This window comes from Mandrillus leucophaeus, unplaced genomic scaffold (genome assembly GCF_000951045.1).
Source record: "Mandrillus leucophaeus isolate KB7577 unplaced genomic scaffold, Mleu.le_1.0 Scaffold183, whole genome shotgun sequence".
Lineage (NCBI taxonomy): Eukaryota > Metazoa > Chordata > Mammalia > Primates > Cercopithecidae > Mandrillus > Mandrillus leucophaeus.
The window spans coordinates 89,575-100,413 of NW_012101843.1; positions in this window are offsets into that span (position 1 = coordinate 89,575).

The window sequence follows — 10,839 nt, forward strand, 5'->3', positions numbered from 1 at the left end:
TTCCATAGTGGCTGTACTAGTTTACATTCCCATAAGCAGTGTAGAAGCATTCCCTGTTCATTGCATCCACGGCAACATCTACTGTTTTTTGATTTTTCGATGATGGCCATTCTTGCAGGAGTAAGGTGACATTGCATTGTGGTTTTGATTTGCATTTCCCTGATCATTAGTGATGTTGAGCATTTTTTCATGTTTGTTGGCCATTTGCATATCTTCTTTTGAGAATTGTCTATTCATGTCGTTAGCCCACTTTTTGATGGGCTTACTTGTTTTTCTTTACTGATTTGAGTTTGTTATAAATTCTGGATATTAGTCCTTTGTCAGATATATAGATTGTGAAGATTCTCTCCCACTCTGTGGGTTGTCCATTTACTCCACTGACTGTTCCTTTTGCTGTGCAAAAGCTCTTTAGTTTAACTCTCACAAATACCTTACTATATTCATGGCTACAGCATAAGGTGTGCTATTCTACTTTCTTTCTAACCTTGTCCTCAAATTGGGAAGGAAAAGGTGAAAATGGAAAGGAACTCCAGTGACAGGTGTAAAAAGCAAAGGTAGACTGAAAAGACCCCACGTAAGAGAATGGGATATAAAAAGCTGCTTTATTAAACTTTCCATTCTATAGATTTTTTTCCCTAAAAAAGAAGTTATCACATAAGAAAGAAAGGTGAAGGCAGATAAAGAATGGGCTTTCAGATGTTCAGGCAGGCCACTATTAATCAAGTTTTTTCAGCTATAAAAAAAGAATGGTTAATATCAACGGTATCCAGCTTTTGGAGGGAAGATTAGGTAAGATACTCTATAGAGCTCTAGAATGTAATCCTGCAGAAATATAAACTATTACTGTTACTTTATAGATTGCCAACATTCCACTATTGACTCTTTTGAATCTAGGACAATGTTCATTATTAAAAGTATGAATCAGGTGCAATGGCTCACAACTGTAAATCGCAGCACTTTAGGAAGTTGAGGTAGGTGGATTGCTTGAGCTCAGGAGTTCAAGATCAGCTTGGGCAGCATGATGAAACACCTAAAATATAAAAATTAGCCAGACATGGTAATGTATACCTGTAGTCTCAGCTACCTGGAAGGCTGAGATGGGAGAATCGCTTGAGCCCAGGAGGTTGAGAATGTAGCTATGGTTGTGCCACTGCGTTCCAGCCTGAGTGGCAGAGAGAGAGAGACCCTGTCTCACATTTAAAAAAGCCCTTTACATTGTATTGGGAAAAATGGCCAAAAACCATACAAGTTATTTATGGCAAGTTTGGACTGACCACAGGACTGTCCAGGGGGAAAAAAAAAAAGGTCTTATAAGATCAATTGGTATATTCCTTATTAATGGCAAGGAGTTATAATCACCAATATAGTCTTCTGCACTATTTATGAAAGAAAACTTCAGCAAATAATTATAACTTTGTAACTACTACTGCCCTTCCTAAAAGAATCAGTACTGAGACAGAAAAGAAAAAGAAATTATTAAAAAGATGTGAGACCTTGACAAGAAACTTGTTCAGAAGAAAGATCTTGCCCTGTATCCACTTACCTATATCTTCTGCTCATTTACCTCTCTTTCTGTGTATGCTTCTATTTAATATCCTATCCTTGACCTCGGTAATTTGTGGTTGGTTCTATGGTAATGGTTGCTGGAGAAGTAATTTGATTTTTTGCCTCATCTATTTTTAACATCCTTTTCCTAATGTCTTTTCTATATAGACTACAGCAGTGGCAACATCCTGCTGGTAGAGAGAGCATGTACTTCCTGAAAGGCATCATTTTGGGTTCTACAAATGTCTCTAATGTCCCTTCTGTTAATATAATCACTCCTGCAGGTGGTAAATAGTATGTTGGTCATTAAGGGCATGAATGAGAACCTTAAAAAAAATGTATATACAATTGAAGTCCAAGGTGTTAAACCCATGGAAATATTCTATTGCCCTTTAAAACATCTATAGAAGTGTACTTCTCTAGAGGCAATAACCAAATGAAATGCCCATTTTTGATGCTATTCAGAGACATTAATTCGCATAGAGGAGTATGGAGGAGAAGAAGGTACCAAGTAGCCCTGGTCAAACTTTGTAGAAGTTCGTGAAAGCAAAATATTTATATAAGCAGAGGCAACAGGCACACAATGGCTGTACTAAAGAGGTGCAGTCTGATTTTCTCATGACCTCCTTGCCAATCTGAGAACCCAATTTCTTAAGAACACATGATTGAGATGGTTCAGCAAAGACCAAGAAAATCAGATGAAAAACTATAACTAACTTATACCATAAGCCACACAGTTACATGTCACTGGGGAAACTAACATTTGTAGAATTTACAATTGCCTTCAACACTGGATCCTTACGTTGTGTTGAAGGTATTATTTTGATTAACTTCCCATTTTGCAAATAGAATTAGGAAAATAAGACTCAGATGTTAAATGACTGGCCCTTTACTTATAGTTAATGATGGAGTCAGGACATGCCACTCTAATATATGGCACTTTGCCATTTGAGAAAACAGCAGAAAAATGAAGGCCATTCTCATCTTGCCCTAGTCCTTCTCTCCCAAAGCAGGTTCTTTCCAGAGGCACCTACTCTACACCTGGATGACAGGCATATCCTAATCTCTGAAGATACAGGCACACAGAAGAATCTGGAGAAACAGGCCTTGCTGTTTCCCCAAGTTTATTACCATTAGATCATGCACCTTTATCTAATCATGCTTCTTTTCCAAGGCCACTTCTTCATCAGACTTAGCATAAAAAGACACAGGTTTATCCGTTTATTCAGGTCTTCATTTCCTTATGAAGGCTTCTGTGTCATGTACAACTTATATTAAATTTGTATGCTTTTCTCTTGTTAATCTGTCTTTCTTTACGGGAGTCTCAGCCATGAAGACGCGATGGATAAGAAAAGATTTCTTCTCCCCTACAGTTTCTTCTCTCCTGCACTACTAAACACAAAGCTAGGACTATCTACAAACCCCACGCTTTTCCATCACCTTCAAGTGGTTACCTATGTTATGGGAAGGATACTCTATGCATGTGAAATGACAGATAATTAAACACAACACGTAAAGGGAATACTGGATGAGTCTCCTCACTCGGGACAGCACGGCTGGTGCAGGCGGCATAGTTGACTGTTAGTAGCTGGCTCTCATGCAATTCTGAGACTAGCTTGAAGGATTCCTATAGACCTTACCTAGTAGTATACTCATACAAAAAACACCATAACATGTGTGTAGAACACACATTGATTCAATCTGCAAGTCATGCTTGGATTCCCATTCCACTTGTTTCCAATGTCTGCACCCCGGTGTGGATAAAGATTCTTCAGGCTCCTTTGGTCCTGGCTTTTCCTGACTTTGAAAGGCACACAAGACCTTGCAACTCTCTGTCTTTCACAGTCACTGCAGGTATTTTTCAAATCTTTACTACAATGATTGAAAGGTAGAAAATTCACAGGTATCCCTCTGTGTTTGGAGTACCTTACTGAATGCTCTCTGAACTTGGGATCTGGACTTTTAAAGACTCTCACCATTTATCATAACCATCATTGTTCTTCCCTGCATTTTCCTGAGAGGCGTAGAAACTGGTTTTTGAAAGATTAGGATAATCATAAAGGATGAAGAGGCTTTCCAGGTGACCCCATTCAGCTTGTTCCAAATTACTTTTGGGGAGAAGACATGAGATTCTTCTCTCCCCCATAATAAGTGTCAGCTATTCAATCATTGTTTGTAAACCATGATCTAAGCTTTCCCAAGTGCCTCATGCCAGGTTCCTATGCTTTTCTACATTAGCATATGGTTACATGGTGTTTATGCTCCAAGAAAAAGCCCTTGGACAACTCTACTGTCAAAAATGTGTTTTTCCCTAAGTGGGAGGCCAATAGTATCTCCATATCCCCGCCCAGAAGAGAAATGAGATGCTGCCTGCAACACCCACTAATCATCTACCTTTCAAGGCTTGATTTGGTAATTTTCTCTGAGGATGAAGCAGCTGACAAAAATGCTTTCAAGATGGAAAGGGGGCTTGTAAACCTGCCTGACTTATTATTTTCTGCCCGAAAGCAATAAACATGTGTTTCCTTGATAAAGTAACCAGGTTCGCATTTGAGGGGAACAAAGCTATTTAGTTGGCTTCCAATTATTGATTCTTCTTAAAAACATTACCCCAAGGGCTATGGGCAGTGAAATGCTGAACATCACCTCAACATCTCTAGATTCCCCTATACAGTCTGTCAATAGCCTAAATCCCATGCCATGAGACATTTTTTCATACTATAAAATGCTGGCAAATGCTGTTGAGCACAGAAAAAAGGAAATAGCTGTTTACTTTGAGATATTAGACAAGGGCAAAACTTAGACATTTTTTTCACATGTCAATGGATCCCACTTTTAAATAGCCAGAAGGTTCAAAGAAATGTCTAGGTCTCTTTCGAGGTCTAGAAAGAAGTGAAACTTTTGTTTTTATTGTTTGTGTGTTATGTCTGAGTCTCATTACCACACTTAGAAAACGTATACTCTAGGCTCTTAAGTGTATTCTATAATCTGTCATCTTAAAACTACAACAAACAACTGTTCTTCATTTCTTTCAACAAATTGAGTAAATTTACGTGCCAGACACTCGTTTAGGTACTGTAAAAATGTTAGAAAACGAAAACCAAGCATCCCTGTTCTGCTGAAACTTATACTCCAGGTAATAAGTATCAAGCATAATAAATAAGATTGCATACTGCCAAAAAAAAAAAATTAAAAAATTGAACAGAGTCGTGGAAATCAGGGAAGCCAGAGAGAGGTACTGGATAAAGGACGGTTGCAATTTTAAATAGGGTAATTAGGATAAGACTCACTGAGAAGGTGAGATGTGAACAAAAGCTTGAAGGAAATGTAAGAGCTATCCACACAGATACTCCAAGAACAGCATTCCAGGGACAAGGGAAATCCAGTGCAAAGGCAAGAAGGAAAAAGTGTGCCTGGAAACTCCAAGAAGCATCATGGAAGCCAATATGCCTGGAGAGAAATGATCAAGCAGGAAATTAGCAGGATATGAGGCCAGACAAGTAAAGTTGGGAAGGGTAAGAAGAGGGTTGGGCTATGTAGACACTTTTAACTGATATAAAAACTTTGGTTTATTCTTTGAGTGAAATGAAAACTTTTACAGGATATTAAACAATGCAGTTGTAAGAACCACCTCACATTTTAAAAGGGTCATTCTATCTGCTTTTTCAAAATAGACTGCATTAAGTAACAAGTATGGAATCAAGAAATCGTTTTAGACACTATTGCAATAAATCCAAGCAAGGAGTTCAGTAAAGGATAGTAGTAGTAGTAGTAGTAGTAGTAGTAGTAGTAGTAGTAGTAGTAGTAGTAGTAGTTAGTAGAGGTGGTAAGAAGTGTGACATTCTGGATATATTTTGAAAAGTCAATAGGAATGCATGTTAGCTTGGACATGAGGTATGAAAAAAAGAGGTAAGTCAAGGATGACTTCAAGATTTTTGGCCTTAGCAACCAGCTGGATGGAGTTGTATCAACCGAGATGGGGAAAACTAAGTGAAAAAAATTTAGGAAAGAATATCAGAAGTCCAGTCTTGAACGTGTTACGTTTCAAATGTCCATTAGATATTCCAGTGGAGATGTTGCATAGGATGCTGGATTTATGGGTTTGGAAAGATCTGAGATGGAGGCATAAGTTTGGCATATGTATGCCATTTAAAGCTATGCTGCTGTAGGACATCATCAAAAAAGTAAATGTACATAGAAAAGAGAACCAAAGATTGAGCCCTGGAGCTTGCCAACGAGGTTAGAGATAAGAGGAAGAACCGGTGAGAAAGACAGAGGAGTTGTTAGTGAGCTGGAAGAAAAAACAAGAGAATGTGGTGTTCTAAAGACGAAGATACAGAAACCGTATCAAGGGGGAGGGAATTATACAAGTACCAAATGCTGATGAAAAGGTGAAGACTGGAAATGCCCAACGGATTTAGCAACATGAATCACATTGATGACCTTGATGAGGGCTGATTAAGGTGGAGTGGGTCTAACAATGAGAAAAGCACAGTTGGAGACCAAGTAAAAAAAACTTGAGTAATTTGTTTGAAAATAAGTACAAAAACTGAGTGGAAGTTGGTGTAGGGGGATGGATTCAAACTAAATTTTTCGTTTTTAAAAGTAAAAAAAAATGATATTTGCATGTTAATGGAAGCAATTCAGGACGGAGGAAAAATGATGCAAAACTGGAGCACATTCATGAAGAAATACTCTTGGGTGAGCAAGAGCAGATGGGATCTGGTGCACTGGATGGAATGGCTCTGGATGTGAGTACAAATATTTCATCTACAGCTATGGGTGGGAAGGCAGAGTATGTAGGAAACGTGGGAAAGTGGGTAGATGTGACAGTGTGAGTCTGGCAGAATCTCTTTGGAAGCCTCTTTTTTTCCGTGAGCTAGGACACAAGATCATCAGGTGAAAATGATAAGGATAGGGGAGGAAATTTTGAAGGTTGGAAAAAAAAAAAAAAAAAAAGAGTGGCTAATTGTTTACACCTTTGATACTCAAAGGCTGGTCATTGAACCAGCAGCATTGGCGACACCTGGGAGGCTGTCTGAAAAGCAGAATCTCAGGCCTCAGAACTTCTGCATTAAAAGCTCCACTTAAACAGGATCCCCAAGTGTTTCATATGCACCTTAAAGTTCGAGAAGACCTGACCTTTGCAGGATATCATAGAAAAAGCATAAAGAACATGAGCTTTCAGCCAAATAAACTGAACTCTAACTTAAAAAACCATATAATTTTCAGAAAATTACTTAACCTCTGTGTAAATTTCCTTATCTGTAAACTGGGGGAAACGATTAATGTAAGCACAGTAGAAATAAAGGTGGCAGTAGTCGTTGTTGTAATGACAACCACAACAGGTAACATTCACTGAGCGTATATCTGTCAGGGGTTTGGCAGGAGGCTGGAATTCACTCAGGTGATTTCAATAAGTGGCTCTTAACTCTGGCTTCATTACTTACAAAGCTCTTAGACAACACCAGTGGCCAGACCCCACCCTGGCCAGTTACAATAATCTCCGGGAATGCCAGCCCAGGCACTGGTAGTTTTCAAAAGCGCCCTTGGTGGTCACGTGCAGCAAGGGTTGAGAACCACTGACGTAAGTTAATAGTCTTTAGTGAAGGGCCTACTTACAGAGACTTGGCCAGCATTAAGGAACCAAAAAATGGCATGTTGAAGCATCCAGGGACCAGCAAGAGAGACAAGGCATTAACTTACCTGGGGTTGGAAGAACAAAGGAAGAAAACAGTGTCATTGCTGCAGTAAAGGAAGGACCACAGGTGGAGGTTGGTCGAGGTCAGCAATGGAGGCGCTGGGTTGCTGCCAGTGAGGGAGGCAGAAGTTGGAGGGGGCAGGAAGGAAGTTCCCTATCCTTTCTTCTCCCGCCTACTGGTTCCCTGACACTTCCTCCCATTGGCTGGGCCCAAACTGAACCTGGCTGGCAAGGGAATTTGGGTGATGTAGTCCTGCACAGAAGTCCTCTTTCCTGGGAAGACAGTAGGCCAGAGAATATGGGAGAGTGACTGGTCGGGGAGGAAGTCTTGCTAAGGGGTCAAGTGGAGAATAATAAGTACAGGCACTTACTACGTGCCGGGCTCTCTTCCAAGTGCTTTGCATGGATTAACATTTTAGTAGATGGCTTCATTCTTTTTCACTAAAACTCAGCACTTTATCGAATAAGGAATTGTTCCAGGTCAATTCATTATTGGAGACAGTTAAATATTTCTAAGTTTTCAGATGCACCATTCCCAGAAGAGTGCATTAAATTTTTCCTCCGTGGTAAGACTGAGAGCCCAGGGCTCAGCATCTGCATTCTCTAAGCCAGCAGGGCACACCTAGGTTCTTGACAATGGGTTGGTTGAAGGAGTGTTATTTGGGTGATTAAACAACTTGCCTTGGTCCTAATGACCCTTTCTAATTTGTCTTAGGAAATATATGATACAGTGGGCCCATAAACTGTGGATCCTGCAAGAATTCTATGACCCATTACATATGTGAATTAGAAGAAGACGTCTACAGGACCAATGATAGTTATAAAAATTCTTTTGTTCTCTGTTGTGAGATATATAATGAACATCAATTCTTGGAAAATGCACAGCAAATACATTGTTTAAAGGCAGGAGACTTTGGGAGTTGGTAGATCACCGAGGTGGGCGGATCACCTGAGGTCAGGAGTTTGAGACCAGCCTGGCCAACATGGCGAAACCCCATCTCTACTACAAATACAAAAAAAAGTAGCTGGGTGTGGTGGCGGGTGCCTGTAATCCCAGCTACTCAGGAGGCTGAGGCAGGGAGAATTGCTTGAACCTGGGAGGTGGAGGTTGCAGTGACCTGATATTGCATCACTATACTCCAGCCTGGACAACAAAGTGAGACTCCAACTCAAAAAAAAAAAAAAAAAAAAAAAAAGTAGGAAAGGATAACTGCCTGAAAGGGGCAGACGAAAAGCCACACCCAGTAATGACGGAACACAAAAGGTAATTTGGGTTACAGTTTAAAGCTATTTAAAAGTTGGTTGGGTGCGGTGGCTCATGCCTGTAATCTCAGCACTTTGGGAGGCCGAAGCAGGTGGATCGCCTGAGGTCAAGAGTTTGAGACCAGCCTGGCCAACATGGTGAAACCCTGTCTTTACTAAAAATACAAAAATTAGCCGGGCATGGTGGCCCGCACCTATAATCCCAGCTACTCAGGGGGCTGAGGCAGGAGAATCGCTTGAACCCAGGAGGCAGAGGTTGCAGTGAGCCAAGATCACGCCACTGTATTGCAGCCTGGGCGAAAGAGCGAGACTCCCTCTAAAACAACAACGACAACAACAACAAAACTATTTAAAAGTTAACCAATGACATTTAAAAAGAATTTCTACTCAGAAGTGGGAGTTATACTCATTTGGACCCAGAGAAGAGCTGAAAGCAAAGCTTTGATGAATTCTCAGTTGACCCTGCGGGAACGCAGCTGCTGAGTAAACGCTCAACACTAGAGCAGGCAGTGTGGCAGACAAAGCTCATCTCTGGCCCCAACTGCTTTCTTGTGCAGTGATCCTGTTCTGCTTATGGATCAAAAAGATGTAGTTCAGGAAAGCCAGGGCTGGGACTGAGAACTTCAGATGGGGGCAGAGCTGAGCCATTGATTACAAGAAGCACAAGTACATTTTATAAAGGGCATTTCTCAAGGTCCTGCTACCCAGCATTTTGCTTCCTCTGACTCCATTCTTGCCAATGGTTATGTCAATCCATTGCCTTTAAAATTCGTGTAATTTTGGAGAACATACTCTGAAGAGACCGTATTTCCTTAAAACAGCTGATCAGTATGATTGTTTTTCTAACACAGGATTCCCAGATACCTAATAAGAGTTTCATTCTAACAAGACCACATTGAACTAATCCTCTTAACAGTGTTAACTGGCATATCATTTTGTTAGAGGTTCCTAGAAAAAAGGAAGTCTTCTGCTCATAGGCATTCCTTCCCAATAATGGGATTCAAGCACTTGTGGCAAGCCTATGGGAGAGAAAAATTGTTTTTAAATCCCACTATACTCAAAACCCCTTAGTCTCCTTTTATATCCAGATACCCTAGGAAAGAGTTAATAAAGATGGTGTGTCAGCACTGGTGATATTTATTTAACATGTGTTATAATCCCAGCTGACACTTTCTAATGAGTTTATTGCCACCATAGAGTTAAAGCTCCCCCACTCAATAAGCATAAACTCCAGTGTCAAAAATGAAACATAGGCAGTCCTGATGCTTAAATGGCCTGTATCGATTCTCTGGCAGTCTAACTGCTGTAGTCTGGTGCCAGTCCTCTAATTTGTGCCCTGAAGTGTACAGCCTCACTTGATTTAGATGTCAGATTAAGGCAGCACATCAGTTTGAAAATTCAACTAAAATATTCTAGAGAATTGGTTTGGATATCTTCACCTCACATTAGAAAAATCATTGCTCTCATATAAACACAGGGCTAATAATATCATTCTCATTGACTTTTTTTGAGTGTGTTTTATCAAAGGAAATGTCCTCACAGTCAAAGCTTGCTGTGTTTTGTGCTTTATCTGTATAGCAAATTCCATTTAGAGAAATTTAATGCCAAAGCTGAAAGATCTGCATTCCTAGGGAATGACTATTTAGGGCATTGTCTTTGGATATGAAGTAAACACACGCTCAGAATGTTTGTACGAAGCTCCTTCAATGGTCACAGCATGCTCCCTATTTTTTTTTTTTTTTATCTTTTGAGACTGAGTTTCGCTCTTGTTGCCCAGGCTGGAGTGTAGTGGCGCAATCTCGGCTCATTGCAGCCTCTGCCTCCCGGGTTCAAGCGATTCTCCTGCCTCAGCTTCCCCAGTAGCTGGGATTACAGGCACCCACCACCATGCCCAGCTAATTTTTAGTATTTTTTAGTAGAGAAGGGGTTTCAGTATGTTGGCCAGGCTGGTCTCTAACTCCTGACGTCAGGCGATCCACCCGCCTCGGCCTCCCAAAGTGCTGGGATTACAGGCATGAGCCACAGTGTCCGGCCTATGCTCCCTATTGTTAAGCATCAAAAGACTTAGACACTTAAAAGTTGCTGCAAAACACCACTGTGTTCATGGTTATATTCTCTGCTTCAGAGACATCATCTACCATTTCCAAAGTCAAAGAGACTGGTTGAAGAGCTAGCAGTGTAAAAATTAGCCAAATTTCTACTTAATGCTGGCAAAACACAGGAAAAGTTAATTATCTCTCTCAAGGTAAAAAATTGGTATGCTTGGAATTATAATATACATTTTGGACACTTTAAAGAACTAGAAGGCTGAGCGTGGTGGCTCATGCCTG